This window comes from Mastomys coucha, unplaced genomic scaffold, assembly GCF_008632895.1.
Source record: "Mastomys coucha isolate ucsf_1 unplaced genomic scaffold, UCSF_Mcou_1 pScaffold13, whole genome shotgun sequence".
NCBI classification, from domain to species: Eukaryota; Metazoa; Chordata; class Mammalia; order Rodentia; family Muridae; genus Mastomys; species Mastomys coucha.
This window is the reverse complement of record NW_022196895.1, coordinates 42508459-42519320: the sequence shown is the minus strand read 5'-3', so window position 1 is coordinate 42519320 and position 10862 is coordinate 42508459. Positions and strand designations below refer to the sequence as shown.

Genomic DNA, 10862 nt, shown 5'->3' with positions numbered 1-10862 from the left:
TTTTAAAAAGGGAGATAGATAATTCAATTGTTATTCCATTTTACTCCAACTCGAACATAACTATAAGGACCTTTGAGCTTGCACTAATCTTAAACTAATTTGTATTTAAACTTCAGTGATCTGTAGCCTTTGGTTTCCTGGACACTTTCTAGCAGATGAAGAATTACAATACTAGAAGCTGTTCTGTGGCCTCTGCAGAATGGTCACTAGCCATGTTTGACCCGGAGATCTACACAGATCCCTACAAGTCCACAGCCCCAGTCCACCTGTGTTTATGATGTCATCAAAACTACACTAGTATAACATGAACGTCATAAAACAGGCACAAAACAGCCAAGAGTCATTTAGATGATGTTATCACGAGTGATATGTCTTTGCTGGCACACTTCAAATCCTCTGTTCAGTATGCTGTGATACAGGGGCCGTGGTGATATGGCCCTGCACTGTCTCCAGAGGCCGTGTGCAGAAGGCTTAGAGGCCGCTGATGGAAGCACTGGGAGATGGTAGAGACTTAGGGAGGCAGGGCCGGTTGGAGGAAGTTGGTGTCTGGAGATTTGTCCTGGAAGGGTTTGTCTTGTTTCTGCTCTTCCCTCCCTCCCTCTGCTTTCTGGCTGATGTAAGGGGAGCATCCTTGAGCCTCATCTATTCTGCTTTATTACAGGCCCAGAATCAGCAGAATAAATTCACACCATGGACTAAGACCGCTGAAACCAAGGCAGAAGAAATCTCTCTTCATTTAAGTTGATTTTCCTGGAGATTTTGTCACAGTGGCAGAGAGCTAACAAGGCAGTACTGGGTCCAGTTGGTTTTGAGACTTGATTTTAATGGGAGCTTTATCACAAAAGTTAAAAAAGGGACTGGTTTACTCCATACAACATTTATATATTCAAGAAAATATATGCATTTAGTCCCTAGAAGTCCATCCCCTCCTCTCATGCAAAACATAATCCTACCCCAATAACTTAAACATACCACTGAGTCAACTCTAAGAACTAAAATTCCAAGCTGCATGTAACTATCACCTAAGTAAAATTGGGTGGGGCTCCATGGGAGCTTGGGTCTCAGGGGAGTCATTGGGAGGTGGTGGTGGTGGTGGTGGTGGTGGTGGCAGTGGCGGTGGTGGCAGTGGCGGTGGCTGCAACCAGTACACACCTTTAATCTTAGCATTCAGGAGGCAGAGGCAGAGGCAGGGGCAAGGGGATCTCTGATTTTGAGGCCAACCTAGTCTACTTAGTGAGTTCAAGGACAGCCATTGCTGTTAAACAGAGAAACCCTGTCTTGAAAAAACAAACAACCAAAAAGACTCCATGTGAAACAAAATTCCTCTCTAACAATCTGTGACTAAGTGAAACCAAGCAAGTTACACACATTAAGACAGTGGCAGTAAGACAGTGGCAGGCCAGACCCACATTGCCACATCCAGTAGAACAGTGTCTTCGTTAGGGTTTCCATGGTTGTGAAGAGACACCATAACCAAGGTAACTCGTATAAAAGGCAACATTTAATTGGGGCTGGCTTACAGGTTCTGAGGTTCAGTCCATTATCACCATAGTGGAAAGCATGGTGGTGTCCTGACAGGCATGGTGCACTTAGCTTAGCCTTGTTTTTAATCTCAAGTTACTTGCTGAATTCTCTATGTTCTTGTCAGCTTTTTTTCATCAATATTACTGATTTTCTCATCCATTTTGTTGACTTTTCTCTGCCTTCTTTGTCAGGGTCATGGATCGGTTTCTTTACTTGATTCATTTAGTTGCGTTCATGTGAGTTCACCAATCAGTTTTGCTAGTAAATCTCCCAGGTCTTCAGTTGGTGTTTTACCTATTTACCCATTCTGTAACTGAGGGTTTGTGATCACTGGGACCACTCTTCCAGTTTTGCAGTTTTCCAGTTTAATGGGGGTCTTCTGCATCTGGTTGGCTTACCTCACCACCGTTTGAGATTGCAAACCTGTATGATGAGATAACCAATGTCTGCGTCGCTGGAATCACTCTGCCTGACTTCCTTCTGTTTCCCTGAACTTTTTCAAGTGTCCTAGCATTCCCCTGTGGATGTCCAAAGTTTCCCTTGTCTTTCTCTATATACAATAGAGTCTGCTTCTTCTTATCCTCACCACTTCTTCATCAGATCGCAGAGAGGCAGCTTCTGATCCATTGCCTTACCCAACACTCTCTCTAGGTAACGTCTAAGGAATTTTCAGTAACAAAATAGTATATAAACATTTGTTTTCAGATGATCCTTTTTTGTGGGGGAGGTGATGGTGCTTTTCTTCCTTCGTGGTTGTATTAGTCAACTGGTAGTAACACACACACACACACACACACACACACAACGTATTAGAGTGGCTTATAGGCTTTGATCTGACTATTCCAACAATGGCTGCCTCTCAACATTAGGAAGAATCCAATAGCTGTTAAGTCCAAAGCTAGATGTCTCAGTGTTCTTCAGTATGTACTGGAATCCCAAAGAAGTTGGCTCTAATGCCAGTGAAGAAATGAATTTGCCAGGGAGAGCAAGAACTTCCTTCTTCCACGCCTTTTATGTAGGCTCCCACCAGAAGGTGTGGCACAGATTTAGGGTGGGTCTTCACACCTCAAATGATCCAATGAAGAAGGAGAGCTCACAGGTGTAGGCGGCAGCTTGGGTTTTAGCTAATTTCAGATGTAGTCAAGTTGAGAACAAAGAATAGCCATCACAGAGGTTAAACCATTATCTAACTTGGAGCAAGAGACTGTGTGTTTGTCTCTTTGGAAACATCTGCTGGTTGGCGTAGCAATGAGGTCAGGACATTTGTGACCTTTGCTGTTTGGTCCCGTGTTTATTTGTCACAACTCTTTCCAACTAGCTTGCTTTGGAGCATGATGAAATTGAGCAGGAGAGCTTTTGAGGTCACATCTTGTCCTTTCAACACGATCCACGTAATGGGGTTCTGCTCTCAGTGTCAATGCAATGGGACATGGTGAGCACCGATGCCAAGCTGTCCTGTGTTCTTCCTGTGTAGTCAAGGTTCTCCAACGATGCAAAAAACAATAGGACTGTGTGTGAGAGCAGGGTAGGCGTTAAAGAATCAGCTCATGAGACTGTGGGTTCTGCAAGTCCTAACTCTGCAGAGCAGGACAGGATGTATCTTCAAGGAAGAGTTCAGATTACTGTGTTGAGTTTAAGGGCAGTCTAGAGATTGTATCCCTCCATTCCTGGAGGGGACCTCGGTTCTCTTTTCTCTCTCGTAAAGCTTTGAGTTTGTTAAGTTAGGCATACCTACATTATGGAGGTAATTAGCCACTACATTCTCTCATTCTAGTGAGCCCTCCCCGCAGTTTTGAATGTTGCCTGGGCTGTCCAACACTGCCTGTGAGGTAACCATGAGTGTCTGTGTTGGTAGTTTGATTGCACAGACCTATTGTCTTAGTTAGGCTTTCCATTGCTGTGAAGAGACACCACAACCAAGGCACCTTTTAAACAGGACAACATTTGAATGTGGCTGACTTACAGGTTCTGAGGTTCAATCCATTATCATGGCAGGAAGCACAGCAACATCCAGGCATGGTACTGCAGGAGCTGACAGTTCTACATCTTCATCTGAAGGGCTCCAGGAGAAGACTGGCATCCTCATGCATCTAGGAGGAAGTGCTCTCAAAGCCCACTTCCACAGTGATACACTTCATTCAACAAGGCCACACCTACTCCAACAAAGGCCACACCTCCTAATGTTACTATACCCTGGACCAAGCATATTGAAATTACCACACCCATGAATGGGAACATAATTCTTCTCTGAGCACTATTACTGTTCCCAAGACCAGAACAATCCATTAGACAGATGAGACCTCACCAGAATTATGTTCCAGTAGAAGAGAGTTTAAAAGTCTATAGAACAAAGTCAGCTATGTGCCACAGAAGAGGAAACAAACAAAAAGGAGAGAGGGGAGCCTTTAAGCCAGGCCTTTAAGAGCACACACATTATTGGCAAATTCTGGCTTAATAGATTTCCACTTTCTAACAAATAATAAAAAATTCTTTTTGCAATCAATTCTTAGAATAATTATTATAATTTTCTCTTTCATTCTGAGACAGTCCTGTGTTGTCTTGATTTTTTTATTTTTATCTTTTTAGCTTAGCTTAGCTTTGTGTGTGTGTGTGTGTGTGTGTGTGTGTGTGTGTGTGTTTGTGTGTGTTCTTAGTGTCAAAGAAGAGGGCATTAGGTCCCCTGAAACTTGAGTTACAGACAGTTGCAAGTTGGCATTTAGGTGCTGGGAAGCAAATCTGAGTCCTCTGAAAGAGCAGCAAGCATTCTTTTTGTTTTGTTTTTGATTTTTGGTTTTGTTTGTTTGTTTGTTTTTTCAAGTCAAGGTTTCTCTATGTAGCCTTGGCTGTCCTGGAACTCACTCTGTAGACCAGGCTGGCCTCGAACTCAGAAATTTGCCTGCCTCTGCCTCCCAAGTGCTGGGACTAAAGGCGTGCGCCACCACCGCAGCAGCAAGCATTCTTAACTGTGTTGCCAGCTCTCCCACCCCAAGTATTTAATTTTTTCTTAAAAGATAGCAACACGAATTCTTGTATAAAATGCAGTTATATTCCCTGAATTTTAATGTGTCTAACAGAAGAATATAAAATTGAAAAGCCCTAGAAAATGAAAATAAGCCATTACAACATTTTCTGGTCTTGAGTTGAAAGCACAGAATTATTTCATCCACTAAAAAAACAGCGATATTGATTCTATATGTAGAATCTACAAATTGACTGGAAACCTAATCAAAACAATTGGTAACAGGTACTCTTTTTGACACTTTGAGGTTTGTTTTAATGTATACATCATGATACATATTCACAAGATTTACAGTTTATGTCATACCAAGCTGGGACACTGTATACGTGGGGTGGCAAATACTTTATTGATTCCTTTTCCCTCTCTAACATTTTAAAGACATGCTTATTCCTACCCACTCATAGCCCCAGCCACTCTGAAGAAATAAATTCTCTAATCAATGGCTTCCCTTGGAAGAATCCCACTTTTGCCTTGAGAACACTCATTCTCTATTAGCTTATAATTAACTTGACTTTTTAATGTTTAAGGAGGAATTATCCAAGACAAAGCAGGTATGATACAGCCAAACCTATAGTCAGAAACATGGTGAGTGTGCAAATAGATGGCAGGTCTCAGCACTGGGAGCCCTGGACACTAAGTGTTGGCAACACAGACAGTCCGTGTGTGGCTCAGCATCTGGTTTGAGTTCTACAGCACTTGGCTTTTAATTTAAAATAGATATAACACTGCCAAAACTCTCCCAGAGAGATTTATGTGGCAAGAGTCACTCAGATGGAGGAAACAGCAAGAAGTCTTGACACAACACCTGTTTTATTTTTATCAGCCCATTTAAGCGTGGACACTAGGACTGCAGAACCTCTTAGTAGCCAAACAATATAAAATAAATGGCTCCTTTTTCTTTTTGTAGGATGCTAACAACTCTTGCATCATCCTGACTTTTTAAAAAAAATTATTTATGAAAATGACATATGTGTATTTTTCTGAGTATGTTTCTGAAACAAATATTGGTCAAGGTCATATAAAGCTACAGAGGAAGTTCCAACTGCCAATGTTAGGTGGAAAAGGCTGAGCTGGGATGAGATGTGTTTATCCCCTTTCCTACAAGCTTGTCAGCACCCAAAAACTTAGTGAGTCTAGGATGGCAGGAGCTATAGCTTGGTTCTTACCACTAGAACCCTTTCCTGTAAGTGGGAAATTATCTTAGCTAATTTTCTATTGCTATGATGAAATGCCACGACTAAGACAATATATAGAAGAAACCGTTTATTGGGGGCTTGCTTATATTTTCAGAGGGTGGGACCATGACCGGCATGGTAGGGAGATTTTCAGCAGGTAAGCAAGTGTGGGAGTAGAGCAGTAGCTGAGAGCATAACCACTGATACAACAACCAAGAGGCAGAGAGAGGGAGAGAACCAACTGCCACCATGCCTGCTGCCTGCCCTCATGTAGACTCCAATCCTCTGGAACCACAAATCAAAGTAAAGTTCCTTCTATAAGTTGCCTTGGTCATAGTGTTGTATCACAGCAACTAATACACCCTCTGTGATTTCTATTTCCAGTTGTTAACTTGACTGTATCTGGAATGAATGACAATCCAGAAATGGAAGGCATACCTGTGACCCAGATCTTGAGTCTCGAAGACATACACCCTTAATCTAGATGTTGAGGCACATCTTTAATCTGAGCCATTCCTTCCGCTGGATGCCTATGTTCCGCATTTTTGCTGACCAGCAGCAATAACGACAGAACACTGAGGCTCCTTCTCACGCGGTTTACTCAGGAATTCCTTTTTGTTACAGCTCTTTTTCCAGCTCTTTCAGGTTTCTTGGTGTTACAGCTCTTTCAGGTTTCTTGGTGTTACAGCTCTTTCAGGTTTCTTGCTTCATTCTGTGGAATGGCCCCGACTGCCCAGCGAACGCTGCTTATATACCCGAGCCCGAGCTCTCGTGGCCCTCCTGGATTGGTCCCCCGGCAATCACCTCATTAGCATGCACCCATTCAGGAGACACCTAATTTGCATGAGCCCACTTGGGAGGGGCATGAGATTTACCAGGCAAGTCTGAGGCGGTCGGTGCCATCTTGGAATGGCGACTGGCTTCCCACATGCCTACATAAGGACAATGGAAGAACGAGGGTTCTTCTTCACCTCTTTGCACTTACTTGCCAGCTCTCATCTGTTGGAACCTACTTCTTCAGGATTTCAGCTTAAACAGAAAGCCAGCTGAACCACCCAGGCTTGTGGGACTGAGCAACTACTACATTTTTGGACTTCCCATTCACAGCTGAACATTGTTGGGTTAGTTGGACTGCAGCCTGTATATTCATTCCATAAGTTCTGTGGTTCTAAAGAACCCTGACTGATAAAGAACCTCTCAATAGAACTACCCTCAGAAACAAGCCTTTAACACATGGACCTGGGGAGGGACATTACAGAAACCACAGGACCATGCGATCTGCACAGTCCACTTCTGGATGTATTTGAAAGACTCAAAGAGGCTTACAAAGTGTTTAACACTATGGAGCACAGCATCATTATTTACAACAAATAACAAATTAACTATCCCAGTCACCCATCTACAAACAAGGAAACAGGAAACAAAGCATGAAACTTCTGCAATGCAATATCAGTTAGTGTTAAAAGGGAAAGGTATTCTGGTATGTTCTACAATATGTCTGAATGTTGGGACATTACAAGTCAATCACAAATGAACAAATATGTATGATTCTATTCATAGATAAGAGCTGAGACAGTTCATGTGAATTCCACAACGGACTGGTAGCATCTAGGATCTATAATGTAAACAGTCAGACCACAACACAATTAGAACATGGAAAACAGACATGAATAGACATTTCACTGGGGAGGAGGGATCTCCAAAAGAAAGCTAGCCCACGAACAGGCATTCAGTAGCAATAGCCATAATAAAAAATAGAAATTAAAATCATAGTCATGTGTCATCACATGCCTACCAGAATGGCTAGAATAAAGAATAGTAAAAAGACTGAATGGATGTGGAAATTGGATCAGATGTTGGCAGGAATAGAAAATGGTTCAACAACACTGAAAAATATTTTGATAATATTCTATAAAATTAAAATTTATGACTCAGAGGTTGTACTCTTGGGCATTTATTCAGAAAAAAATGGCAACTTACACTTACACATACAAAAAAAAAAAAATAAGCATGCGTTATGTTCTTTCTTCTTAAGAGCCAGGAAATTGGATGTGTGGAAAGTTAAATGAACCGTGGTGTATTTATGCCAGGGAGTTCTATGCATACACAAAACCACTTGGATGACTCCATGACATGGCGTGAAGAAGGGCCAACCCCAAAACAGTGTTCATCATGTACTTCCACTTACATAACATTTTTTAAATGACTGGGTTTTAGGAATGAAAGACAGATTAGTCATTGCCAAAGCCTGAGGATAGGGAGGGACTCAGGAGAGGAAAATTATCTGGGCGGGGGGGGGGGGTACAAAACTTTCCTGTGCCTGGCTCAAGCTTTGCTCAGTACTGGGGGGGTCCCTGAAGACTCTGGAACCTCTAGGAGGTACTGGGTAACCCCAGGGAGGCCAATGCTGCCTTGTGATTCATTTCAGCACCTCCAGAGCAGAAAAGAGGTTGGGCTTGTTGTTCTCTGCAGTATCTATCTTTAAAGGTTCTTTGAATTTCCCAATATTGCCAGAGAAAATGTAAAAGGGGCAGCACTTAGCAGCTCCTGTCTACAGTTAGCATCCAATAATCACTAGCACTGGAAGGCCAGCAGAGCAGTCTAACGATCTCTACCTGATTATATCATAGGTACCACAAGGATCTCTCCAACAACCCAAGAAAATTCCTCAGACGCCACGAAAGGCCAAGCAGGGGAATAACAGCTTTCTGGCCATCCACCCTTCAGTGTTACTTATGAAGTCCAGACATGACCTTCATGAGTCTAGAGATTTGCAGTCTTGGTTTCGCCCTTGACACAACTGTGTCCCATTTTCCACAGTTGTCACCACGTTGAGACTCTCTGGAGGCCGCTGCTGAGGACCCAGGAAATGCTCTTTCTGAAAGGCCACAGGCTATTTGACCCTGGACTTGTATGTTTACGGAATCCCAAGTGTAGCTATTAAAGCGCATTGCTGCCCACTTATACAATGATGTTGTTTCGTTTCTGCCCACATATACTTAACCTCTGTTCCTTTTGCAGAGAAGAAAGAATATTTTCTCTTCCCCACTCCCCCTCCTTTTTAAATTTCAATTGTTCCCACAGAAAGATCACAGCTTGGGTAAAGGCAAAGTAACTCAGGCCCTGCCGCTCCCACCCTCCCACCATCTGGGCTGAAAGTACATGAATCCTCTTTCCTCTCTCATCTGTATTTGACTGAAACTTTTGAGCGGTTGCCAGGTAACAGGAAACCTATGTGAAAATCAGAGGAGGCGGCAGTCCCTTATGCCCTTCCCACTCCTTGGTAAGATACCCAGGGCTTAAGACTTTTTAAAAAACTCTAAAATTTAAAGCCTGACTTAAAATTCTAAAATCAATATCACACTGCTGTTCTATTCAGTTCTATTTATTCATTTATTCATCTACCTTTTTAATTTTTTAGTCTTTCTATGTAACTCTCGATGGCCTGTTTTATGCAATCACTAAAAACACTTGGCTCATGGCTTTCTTTGAAAACAAACATTGCTGGCTTATGCCCCAGGATAGTACATGTGTTTACATATACATAACAGTTTGCTTCATGGTTTTAGAGAGTCTCAGACCGGCTAAACTACCTCAGTCAACCTGGGCATGGTAGCTGCTTGTTAGAATTAAAATACTGGGGAGTAGAGAGATAGCTCAGCAGTTAAGAACACTGGCTGCTCTTCCAGAGGTCCTGAGTTCAAGTCCCAGCAACCACGTGGTGGCTCACAACCTTCTGTAATAGGATCTGATGCCCTCTGCTGATGTGTCTGAAGACAGCTATTATGCACTCATACACATAAAATAAATAAATAAATCTTAAAAAAAAAAAAAGAATTAAAGTACCAGGTGGTCAAGAGAACAGTCAACTAAATATGGAAAACAAAGAAGTTTCTGTCCAAATGTCCAGACATAACAAAATATTTTAAAACATGGTATCTGTACTGGCTGGTTTTGTGTGTCAACTTGACACAGGCTGGAGTTATCACAGAAAGGAGCTTCAGTTGGGGAAGTGCTTCCATGAGATCCAGCTGTCTGGCATTTTCTCAATTAGTGATCAAGGGGGTAGGGCCCCTTGTGGGTGGTGCCATCCCTGGGCTGGAAGTCTTGGGTACTATAAGAAAGCAGGCTGAGCAAGCCAGGAGAAGCAAGCCATTAAGGAACATCCCTCCATGGCCTCTGCATCAGCTCCTGCTTCCTGACCAGCTTGAGTTCCAGTCCTGACTTCTTCTGGTGATCAACAGCCATGTGGAAGTACGCTAAATAAACCCTTTCCTCCCCCAACTTGCTTCTTGGTCATGATGTTTGTGAAGGAATAGAAACCCTGACTAAGACAGTATCCCAAAGTAAAAGTAAAAGTGAAATACAGTGAAAAACAGACTGAATTTTTTCAGAAAGTTAGAAGTCAGAAAAAGCCATATTCCAAATGCATGCAATGGGGTCCCCAAGGAAAGGCATAGGCCCCAGATATGCTGCACACTCACATGTATGTGATGGGGTCCCCGAGGGAAGGCACAGGCTCCAGACATGCTGTATGCCCAGAGCTGCTGGAGGGGGACCCAGAGGCAGCTAGCAAAGTGATTTTCCAGGGATGGGAAGAAGAGGAACCAAGCTAGCATTGACTTCTAATTTTTTTCCCCACTGTAGTGAATAAAAGGTAAACAACAGTAGTGTTCCCAGATAGAGAAAGTGGAGAGTCTTGGGCTCCATGATCTGCGTAGGACTGGAACACTGGTGATACCCTCAAGATGGAGGAACTTCCTGTTTGGAGTACACCCCACTTCACAGGTAGTAAAGGAAGGGGGATTAGATGTTCTTAAGGATACATAACCAAGGGTTTTCAAACGTCAAAAAAAAAAAAAAAGTTAAAATCCAAGGGAAAATCCAAACAGCAGAATTATCCTTCAGAATCAATGTCATGGAGCAAAGCAGGATTTAGAATTACTATTATGGTTTGGGAATGATATTCAACAAATCCTCAGGGAAATTCAAAAGCAGAAGAAAAATAAAAACAAAGAAGGTAAGTAATTGGGAAAATATTTATATTTTTGCAGACCAATAGAAATGAATATTCTGTGTACTGCCTAGTTTTGTGTGTCAACTTGACACAGGCTGGAGTTATCACAGAGAAGGGAGCTTCAGTT

At 42.5% G+C, this 10862-nt stretch overlaps 2 long non-coding RNA genes across 2 annotated transcripts; both read left to right on the top strand.

Moving 5' to 3' along the window:
• Window positions 1–345: 345 nt before the first annotated feature.
• On the top strand, window positions 346–801 carry LOC116087628. Its single transcript, XR_004117522.1, has 2 exons — window positions 346–567; window positions 662–801. It is a non-coding gene; the product is annotated as an uncharacterized LOC116087628 (long non-coding RNA).
• Window positions 802–6571: 5770 nt separating this feature from the next.
• Window positions 6572–8687, top strand: LOC116087627. Its single transcript, XR_004117521.1, has 2 exons — window positions 6572–6839; window positions 8349–8687. It is a non-coding gene; the product is annotated as an uncharacterized LOC116087627 (long non-coding RNA).
• The last annotated feature ends 2175 nt before the right edge of the window (window positions 8688–10862 follow it).